The sequence below is a fragment of the Ursus americanus genome, chromosome 29, assembly GCF_024610735.1.
Source record: "Ursus americanus isolate L20-20 chromosome 29, mUrsAme1.1.p, whole genome shotgun sequence".
Lineage (NCBI taxonomy): Eukaryota > Metazoa > Chordata > Mammalia > Carnivora > Ursidae > Ursus > Ursus americanus.
This window is the reverse complement of record NC_142155.1, coordinates 27885512-27896822: the sequence shown is the minus strand read 5'-3', so window position 1 is coordinate 27896822 and position 11311 is coordinate 27885512.

Genomic DNA, 11311 nt, shown 5'->3' with positions numbered 1-11311 from the left:
ATACATAGGTATCTGGAACTTCCATCTGTGGTATAATAGTGCATTAGACCCCTGAAAAATCATATTCCTAAAAGCTTTTGATAATTTTAAATGAGATCACATATAATGAATGTTTTGTATGCACACTGGTGGAGAAACAAAGAAAAGTAATCCACAAGAACTAGAACAATCCTATGAACTTGGAAAAGAACACTAAATTCTGGATGAGACTGCAGTAACAGGTATGAGATCCTGAAAAAAGAACTCAACTAAGTCATGCTCAGAATCCTGCCCACAGAAACTGTAAGATAACACAGTTCAAGATAATTTGTTATTCAGCAATAGAAAACTATTATAAAATAAAATACATTGTGGTAGAATTATTAAACTTTAAAGATATAGATAGAATCCTTTGAATAAGCAAGTAAAAATCTAAGTCACTAACTAGGCTGACTTAGTATTTCTCCAGAGAAAAATTTAACCTAAGGTGATTATGGAACAGTATCCACCATTAAAAAGTGTGAGTCAAGTGGTATGAGTTAAGTTTCCCCAAGCAAATAATTTTCCCAAGACAAATACAAATTACTTCTAGAGAAAGAAAACTTTGTGTTTATATGAAGGAAAAAGTTTTGAACATATAAAAACTCAGTGAATATTTCCCCCTTGATATAATCTAAAGGAAACCACTGTAGAATAACTTCAGCTGGTTTAGCTATATTAGGGAAATTATAAGATGGTTGCCATTGAGTATTTAATATACATAGGGGTACATAAATCTGGGCATTAGAGAAATTTGTCATGTAATGTAGATGGCAAATAAGCATCATCGGAAAACATACTCAACATGTCATTTGGGAATCGTAAATAAAAATAAGGAGACCAAGAGATACCACCATGTATATCTATAGAGACACTAAAACTGTCAGTGGTTTCCAGCGCCTCAGAAGGAGGGAGCTAGGGATAAAAAGAAGAGCACAGAGGATGTTTAAGGCAGTGAAATTATTCTGTATGATACTGTAATGATGAATACATGTCATTATACTTTTCAATATTCATAGAACAGAAAAAATGAATCCTAATATAAATGATGATTTTAGTTAATAATAGAGGATCATTGTTGGTTCATCATTTGTAACAAATGTACGACCCTAATACAAGACTTTAATAATAGGTGAAACTGTTCATAGAGAAATGAAATTTGGGATAACTGCTCAATTTTTCTATAAACCTAAATTTTCTGCTCAGTTTTTCTATAAGCCTAAATTTTCTCTAAAAATTAAGTCTATTACTTTTTTAAAAAAATGAGAGAGGTAGAAGAAAAGACTCAGGGTAATATTACTTATGTTTCATCTGTAAAAGCTGAATGTGAAAATAAAAACACCATCTAACAGTGACAAATCAAGTAATAGACACTGATTGAGCTTGTTTACAAAGGTACACTTTAAAATATAATTTTAAACTTTTGGGGAAGATGGTGGAGTAGGAGGACCCTAAGTTTACCTTATCCCATAGATACAACTACAAAAACCCAAATCAGTGTAATAACCCAGAAAATAACCCAAAGACTGGTAAAACAGACTCTCCACAACTAAATGTAGAAAAGGCACATCAAAGATGGTAAGAAGGGCAGAGACAGGTCAGAGCTAAAAGGACCCTGGGGACTGTCCAAAGAAGGGAGGAACAGCACAGGCAAGGAGAGGAGAATGAAACAGATCCTCACAAAAGGCACCGCAGGCTTGGGGAGCCCACATGGGGAAGATGAATCTCCATAACATTTGGCTTTGATAACCAGAGGGGCCTAATTTTGCAGGTTCCTATAATCAGTGGGTCTTACCACCTAGAAGTTAAAAAATCAACAGGCTCAGTTCTAAGAGAGCTGGGAGGGCCAGAGAAAACTGAGTCCCTGCCCTTAAAGAGACAGCACGGCAGACATTCCTGTGGAGATACAGCATAGAAGCAGCAGTTTGAAAAATGTCTGGGGTATACAGGATGGAGACTAATTTACTAAAATCACAGTGCACCCTGGAGGTGCAGAGATCATTAGGAGACTTTTCTAGGAACAAAGGTGCTGGTGAGTACCATTTACTTACCCCACCCCCAGCCTAGACACATAGACACCTGGGGGGGGGGGGAACCAGTGCCACAACAACACTCTCCACCTAGCTTGCTAACAGAACACCTGACCCAATGCTCTTCTGCAGATCTGCACTCTCCAACCAGATCCAGGTTCTGGTGAACAGGGGACATTGCACTGCAAAACATTACAGGACCTCTTCTTTATAAGGCCAATACTTTAAAGTATAGGAGACTTAGCTGACTTTTCTAATACACAGAAACGGACAGAGAGTTGGACAAAATGAGGAGACAGAGGAACATGTACCAAACAATAGAATATGACACAATCACAGCAAAAGACTTAAATGAATCAGAGATGCAAATAAGCTTGACAGAGAATTTAAAGTAATGTCATCAGGATACCCACTAGATTTGAGAAAAGAGTGGAGGACCTCAGTGAGACCCTTAACAAAGATACAGAAATCCAGATCTAGGAGGTATAGAGAGCCTCCAACAAAATCAACCCAAGGAGGTCCACACCAAGACACACAGTAATTACAATGGCAAAATGTAGTGCTAAAATAATTTTAAAGCAACAAGAGAAAAGACAGCAGTTACACATAAGAGAAACCCCATAAGGCTATCAGAGCGTTTTTCATCAGAAACTTTGCAGGCTAGAAGGGAGACTAGCATGATTTATTAAAGTGCTGAAAGAAGGAAAGGAAAGGAAAGGAAAGGAAAGGAAAGGAAAGGAAAGGAAAGGAAAGGAAAGGAAAGGGAAGGGAAAGGAAGGGAAGGAGGGAGGGAGGGAGGGAGGGAGGGAGGAAGGAAAAAGAAAGAAAGAAAGAAAGAAAGAAAGAAAGAAAGAAAGAAAGAAAGAAAGAAAGAAAGAAAGAAAGAAAGAAAGAAAGAAAACCTGCAGCCAAGAATACTCTACTCAGCAAAGCTATCATTCAGAATAGAAGGAGGGATTAAGAGTTTCCAAGACAAATCAAAGTGAAAGGAATACATCACCACTAAACCAACACTACAAGATATGTTAAAGGAGACTCTCTGAGTGGAAAGGAAAGAGTATACATAGTAGTAAGAAAAGCAGGAAGCAAAAAGCAGTAAAATTAAGTATAACTATAAAAATGAGTAAAGGAATTTGCAAAATAAAAGGATATAAAGTATGATACCATATATGTAAAATGTGGGGGAAGAGAAGTAAAGAAAGGTTTCAAACATAAGCTACCATCAACTTTCACATAGACTACTTAATGCATAAATTGTTATATACGAACCTAATGGTAACTACAAATAAAAAATTAGAAGATATGCAAATAAATAATTAAATAAATAGAAAGGAATCCAAGTGTATCACAAAAGAAAACTAGCAAATTGTGAGAGAAGACAAAAAAGAAAGGAACAGAACTACCAAAACAACTATAAAATGAGTAACAAAATGGCAATAAATGCATACTTATAAATAATTACTATGACTGTAAATGGACTATATACTCTAATCAAAATACATACTGTGACAGAATATATAAAAAAGCAAGACCAATATATATGCTGCCTACAAGAGACTCATTTCAGAAGTAAAGACACATACATTTTGAAAGTAAAGGGATGGAGAAGAATTTATCATGTAAATGTATGTGAAAAGAAGCCTGGAATAGCAATCCTTATATTGGACAAAATAGACTTTAAACAAGGAGCGTAAAAACAAAGAACGCAACATGGGAGCACCCAAATATATAAAGCAGCTATTAACAAACATGAGGTAAGTAATTGATAGCTAAAATAATAAGAGTAGAGGAATTTAACATCCTGTTATGTCAATGTCTACATCATCAAAATCACCAGGAAAACAGTGGCATTGAATGACATATTGGACCAGATGTATCTGACAGATATATTCAGGATGTTCCATTCCAAAACAGCATATACACATTTTTTCTCAACTGCTCATGGAAGAAACTCCAGAATAGATCCCATATTAGGCCACAAAACAAGTCTCAACAAATTCAAAATGATCAAAGTTCATATCGTGAATGTTTTTGGACAACAACACTATGAAAATAGAAATCAACTATAAGTAAAAATATGGAAAGAACACAAGTATTTGGAGGTTAAATAATGTGCTATTAAACAATGAATGGGTCAAACAAACAATCAAATAGCAGATAAAAAAAAAAAAAACATGGACACAGATGAAAATGAAAACCCAGGGGTCCAAATTCTTTGGAATTCAGCAGAAGTGGTCCTAAGAGGAAAGTTATAGCAATACAGGCCTACCTCAAGAAGAAAAATCTCAAATTAACAATGTAACCTTATACCTAAAGGAGCTAAAAACAAACAAACAAACAAACAAAAAGATACCCAAATCCAAATCCAGTAGAAGGAAAGAGATAGTGATTAGAGCAGAAATAAACAAAACAGAAACTAAAACGACTATACAACAGATCAATGAAACCAGGAGAAGTTCTTTGAGAAAGATAAACAAAACAGATAAACCTTTATCCATATCCATCAAAGAGAGAGAGAGAGAGAGAAAGAGAGGGAGAAAGGACTCAAACAAAATCAGAAATGAAAAAGAAGAAATAAGATATCACGGATATACAAAGGATTGTAAGAGAATATTATGAAAGGTTATATCCCAACAAATTAGCCTAGAGGAATGGATAAATTTTTAGAAACTTCCCAAAGCTAAATCAGGAAGAAATAGAAAATTTGAACATACCAATTACCAGCAATGAAATCAAATCAGTAACCAAAAAATTCCCAATAAACAAAAGTCCAGGACCAAATGACTTCACAGGCAAATTCTACCAAAAACTTAAAGACTAAATACCTATACTTCTCTATTCCAAAAAAAAATAGAAGAGGAAGGAGCTTCCAAATTCATTCTATGAGCCCAACATTACTCTGATAACAAAACCAGATAAAGACATTGAAAAAAAGAAAAGAGAGAGAAAGAGAGAACTAAGGGCCAATATCTCTGATGAACACAGATGCAAAAATCCCAACCAAACATTAACAAACCAAAGGTGGAGCAGGAAGATGGTGACAGAGTAGGAAAACTAGGGTTACCTCGTCCCACAAACACAACTAGATAAGTATCAAATCATCCTAAATACCTCAGATTTTGACCAAAAACTCACATAAAATCTCCACAACTATAGGAAGATAACAGGCCACATCAAAGAAGGTGGGAAGTATGGAGACATGGTTCAAGAAAGAAATGAATTGCAGCTGCTGCAGAGGAGAGGGCCCCAGGGAGCCATGTTCTTGCAGAAGAATGAGAGAGAGAAACAGAGAGAGAGAAAGAGGAGAACCCACAGGGAATCCACAAGGAGAATGTTTCCCTAAAGCAACTGGCTTGGAAAATGAGAGGGACTGAACTTCCTGTTTTGTACAACTGGTGGGGCTTAAATCCTAGAGTTTTGAAGGTCCATGGGCTTGACTGAGATAGAGCTCAAGGGCACTGAGTTGCTCCCAAAGAGAAAGCAGCCAAACAACCTGGGCCCTGGCAGTGTGGACACAGTAATCTGAAGAGCATCTGGGACACATAATGGGGAGATTATTTGCTCTTCATAGAGCACATCCCTGAGAGGCAGCATTCATGGAGACACCTCTCTAGGAAAAAAGGAGCTGGCAAGTACCATTTCCCTCACCCACCCCTCAGTATAAACACAGAACCACCAATGGGAAGCAGCCCAGTTCCAACACTGGATGCCTAAATTGTTTATACCAAGACCCATCCCACTGCACTTTGGATGAACAGCCCTTCTCAGTCCCAGCACAGGGGCCCCTCCCCAGGAAGACCAGCATAAACCCCTGCCCACACCAAATCTCCCAGCCAGAGAGTTCTGCAGGGCCTCAGTTCTGGTAGAGGTGGTAATAGGTCTCATTTCACAAGCAACCAGAAGATACCTAGTTAAAACGCATCACATTCAAGCCAAAGAACAAACAGTGGCCACAGCAGAAAAGGAGAACCTCTGCAGATGTTTGGCCTGAAGGAAAGAACAACCACACTACAACAGAAGAACACACACAGCAAACACAGGGAAAACTCCCTGAAACACCAGGCCCTGGGCACTACATGACTTTTTCTTCATAAAGCTATTACTTTTAGGAGCAGGAGACATAACTGGCTTTTCTAACACAGAGAAGAAAGCAGAGACTTAGACAAAATGCCAAGATGGAGAAATGTATCCCAAATGAAAGCACAAGATAAGACCATGGCCAGAGATCTAATCAAAATAGATATAAGTGGCATGTCTGATGGAGAATTTAAAGCAACAATCATAAGATTACTAGCTAGGCTTGAGGAAAGAATAGAATTCATCAGTGAGACCCTTACCACAGAGATAAGAGAGATAAAAATGGATCAATCAGAGATGAAGAGTGCAATAAATGAGATTAGAAACACCCTTGATACAATGAACAGCAGGCTAGAAAAAGCAGAGAAATTAATTGATGAACTAAAAGGCAAAATAATGGAAAGCAATGAAGCTGAACAAAAGAAAGAAAGAATTATGCAACACAAGATTAGACGTAGGGAACACCGTGACACCATCAAATGTAATAACATGCATATTATAGGAGTCCCAGAAGAAGAAGAGAGGGAAAAGGGGACAGAAAATTTATTTGAAGAAATACTGGCTAAAAACTTCCCTAATCTGGGAAAGGAAACAGACATCCAGATTCAGGAACACAGAGAACTCCCATCAAAATCCACAAAAAAAGCCAACACCAAGACATACTGTAATTAAATTTTGAAAATACAGTGATAAAAAAAAATCTTAAAAGCAACAAGACAAAAGAAATCCTTAACTTACAAGGGAAAACTCATAAAGCTACCTGGAGATTTTTCGACAGAAACTTGGCAACCCAGAAGAGAGTGGCATGATATATTCAAAGTGCTGAATGGGAAAAACCTGCAGCCAAGAATACTCTATCCAGCAAGGCTATCATTCAGAAGAGAAGGAGAGGTAAAGAGTTTTCCAGACAAACAAAGCTAAGGAATTCATGACCACTTAATCAGACTTGCAATAAATATTAAAGAGGACTCTGAGTGGAATGGAAAGACCAAAAGTGATAGTATAAAGGCAGAAACACAAAAGCCATAAAAATGAATATATCAGTAAAAACAAGTCAAGGAACTAAAAAAAAAAATCTAAAATATGACATATGCCAAAAACATGAGGACAGGAAGAGAAAAGAGTGGCTTCAAACATGAACAACTATCAACTTAATATACACTGCTATTTGCAGGAGTGTTAGCCATATATCAAAAACCTAATAAATGTGCAAAGAATGAAGAGAAAGAAATCCAAATATATCACCAAAGAAAATCAGCAAAACATGAAAGAGGAAAAACAAGAAAGGATCAGAGAAAATCTTGAAATACCCACAAACAAGTAATTAACTGGCAATAAATATATCAATAATTGTTTTGAATGATAATGGACTAAATGCTCCAATCAAAAGACATGGGGTGTTGGAATGGTTAAACAACAACAACAACAACAAGACCCATCTATCTGCTGCCTACAAGAGACTCATCTCAGACCTAAAGTCACCTGCAGATTGAAAGTGAGGGGGTGGAGAAATATTTATCACACAAATAGATGTGAAAAGAAATCCAGAGTAGCAATACTTATATCGGACAACTAGACTTTATTTTTTTAAATTTATTTTTGTTTTTTAAAGATTTTATTTATTTATTAGACAGAGAGAGAGAGAGACAGACAGCAAGAGAGAGAACACAAGCAGGGGGAGTGGGAGAGGAAGAAGCAGGCTCCCAGCAGAGGAGCCCGATCCCAGGACTCTGGGATCACACCTTGAGCTGAAGGCAGACGCTTAACGACTGAGCCACCCAGGCGCCCCATGACAAACTAGACTTTAAAACAAATACCGTAACAAGAGACAAAAAAGGGCACTATATAATCATAACTGGGACAAACTAACAAGAAGATCTAACAATTATAAATATTTATGCAACCAATATGGGAGCAACAAAATATACAAAACAATCACAAAAATAAAGGAACACATTGATAATAATACAACAATAGTGAAGGACTTTAATACCCCACTTACAATGGACAGATCATCTAAATAGAAAATAAACAAGGAAACAAGGGCTTTGAATGATACACTGGACCAGATGGACTTAACATATATTCAGAACATTTCATCCTAAACCCGTAGAATATACTTTCTTTTCAAGTGCACATGGAACATTATCCAGAACAGATTACATATTAGGCCACAAAGCAGGCTTCAACAAATACAAAAAGACTGAAGTCATACCTTTTCTGACCACAATGCTATGTAACTAGAAGCCAACTACAAGAAAAAAATATCTGGATAAACCACATATATAAGAAGGATAAACAACCTGCTACTAAACAATAAATGGGTGAACCCGGAAATCAAAGAAATTTTTAAAAAACCACATGGAAACAGATGAAAATGAAAATATAATGGTCCAAAACCTTGCAGAGGCAGCAAAAGCAATATTGAGAGGGAAGTTTATAAAAATACATGCCTACCTCAAGAAGAAAAATCTCAAACAACCTAACCTTACACCTAAAGGAGTTGGAAAAAGAGCAATAAATGAAACCTAAAGCCAACAGAAGGAAGGAAATAATAAAGATTAGAGCAGAAATAAGTGATATAGAAACAAAATATAACAAAATAACAATAACAAAACGGAACAGATTAACGAAACCAGGAGGCAATTCTTCAAAAAAATTAATAAATTGATAAACTCCTAGCCAGACTTATCAAAAAGAAAAGACAAAGAACCCAAATAAGTAAAATCACAAATGACAGAGAAGAACCAACACCAGAAAAATACAAATAACCATAAGAGAATATCATGAAAAACTATATGCCAACAAATTGGGCAATCTGGAAAAAAAAAAAAAAAAAGGATAAATTCCTAGAAACATATGAACTACCAAAACTAAAACAGGAAGAAATAGAAAATCTGAACAGACCAATAACCAGCAAAGAAATTAAATCAGTAATCAAGAAACTCCCATGAAATAAAAGTCCAGGGCCAGATGGCTTCACAGGGATATTTTACCAAACATTTTAGGAAGAGTTAATACCTATTTTTCTTAAACTTTTCCAAAAAATATTATCAAATTGTCTACAAATAGTGACATTTATCTACAATAGCCAAACATAGAAACAGCCCAAGTGTCCATCAATTGATGAATGAAAAAGTGGTATATATACACAATAGAGGGGTGCCTTGGTGTCTCAGTTGGTTCAGCATCCCACACCTGATTTCAGTTCAGGTCTTGATCTCAGTGACATGAGTTCAAGCCCCACACTGGGCTCCACACTAGGTGTGGAGCTTACTTAAAAAAAAACAAAAAACAAAAAAAACCATGCGTGCGCGCACGTGCGCGCACACACACACACACACACACACACACACACACACACACGAGTATTACTCCAGCATAAAAAAAGAATGAAATCTTTCCATTTGCAATGACATGGATGAATCTAGAGCATTAATGCTAAGTGAAATAAGTCAGTCAGAGAAAGGCAAATACCATATGATTCCTTATTAAGAAACAAAACCAATGATCAAAGGGGACAAAAGGCGAGAGAAAGGCAGACTAAGAAACAGACACCTAACTATAGACAAACTGGTAGTTACCAGAAGGGAGGGGGTGGTGGGTCTGTTAACTAGGAAATGGAGATTAAGGAGTACATTTGTGATGAGCATGAGGTGTTGTATGGAAGTGTTGAATATTGTACACCTGAAACTAATATATTACTGTATCGTAACTAGAATTTAAATAAAAACTTAAATATATATATTTAGATAATATATACATATACATATATATACATATATACATATGTGTGTGTATATATACATATGTGTGTGTATACATATACATGTGTGTATATACATATGTGTGTGTGTGTGTGTGTATAAACAAACTGAATCCAACAATACATTTAAAAAAATCATTCACCACAATCAAGTGGTATTTATTCCTAGGATGCAAGGTGGGTCAATATTTTCAAACCAATAGATGCAACACATCACCTCAACAAGAGAAAGGATAAATTTCATATGATCACTTCAATAGATGCAGAAAAGGCATTTGACAAAGTACAACAATCATACATGATATAAACCCTCAACAAAGTAGGTTTAAAGGAAACATACCTCAACATAATGTCATGTATGAAAAACCCACAGCTAACATCATACCCAGTGGGTAAAACAAGAGCTTTTCCTCTAAGATCAGGAACAAGGCAACAATGTCCACTCTTACCACTTTTATTCAACCTTGTACTGAAATTCCTAGTCATAGCAATCAGACAAAAATATAAATAAAACACATCCAAATTGGTAAGGAAAAAAAGCACAAGTTTCACATTATATGATATGGTATATAGAAACCCCTAAAGCCTACAAAAAATCTACTAGAAGTGATAAATGAGTTCAGTAATGTTGCAGGAAATAAACTCAATATATAGAAATCTATGCATTTCTGAATACTAATAATGAAGTAGCAGAAAGAGAAATTAACAGTCTGCTTTAAAATTGTACCAAAAATAAAATACCTAGGAATAAACGTAACCAATGTGGTGGATGACCTGTACTCTGAAAACTATAAAACATTAATGAAAGAAATAACAAAAACAAATGGAAAAATATTCCATGCTCACGGACTGAAATAACAAATATTATTAAAATGCTCAAACTACTCAAAGCAATCAATAGATTTAATGAAATCCCTATCAAAATACTAAAAGCACTTTTCACAGAACTAGAAAAAATAATCCTAAAATTTGTATGGTACTATAAAAGACCTAGAAAATCCAAAGCAATCTTGAAAAAGAAGAATAAAGCTGCAAGTATCATAATCCCAGGTATCAAGATACACTACAAAGATGTAGTAATTAAAACAGTATGGTACTAAAACAAAAATAGACACATAGATGAATAGCTGGCCCAGAAACACACTCACAGTTATATGGTCAATTAACCTAAGACAATGCAGCAATGAATATTCAATGGGAAAAGGACAGTCTCTTTAACAATTGGTGTTGGAAAAACTCAACTACATATGAAAGAATGAAACTGGACTACTTGCTTACACCATACACAAAAATCAACACAAAATGAATCAAGGACTTAAATGAGACCTAAAACCATAAAAATCCTGGAAGAGAACACAGGCAGTAACTTCTTTGACATCAGCCATAACAATATTTTTCTAGATATGTCTCCTGAGGCAAG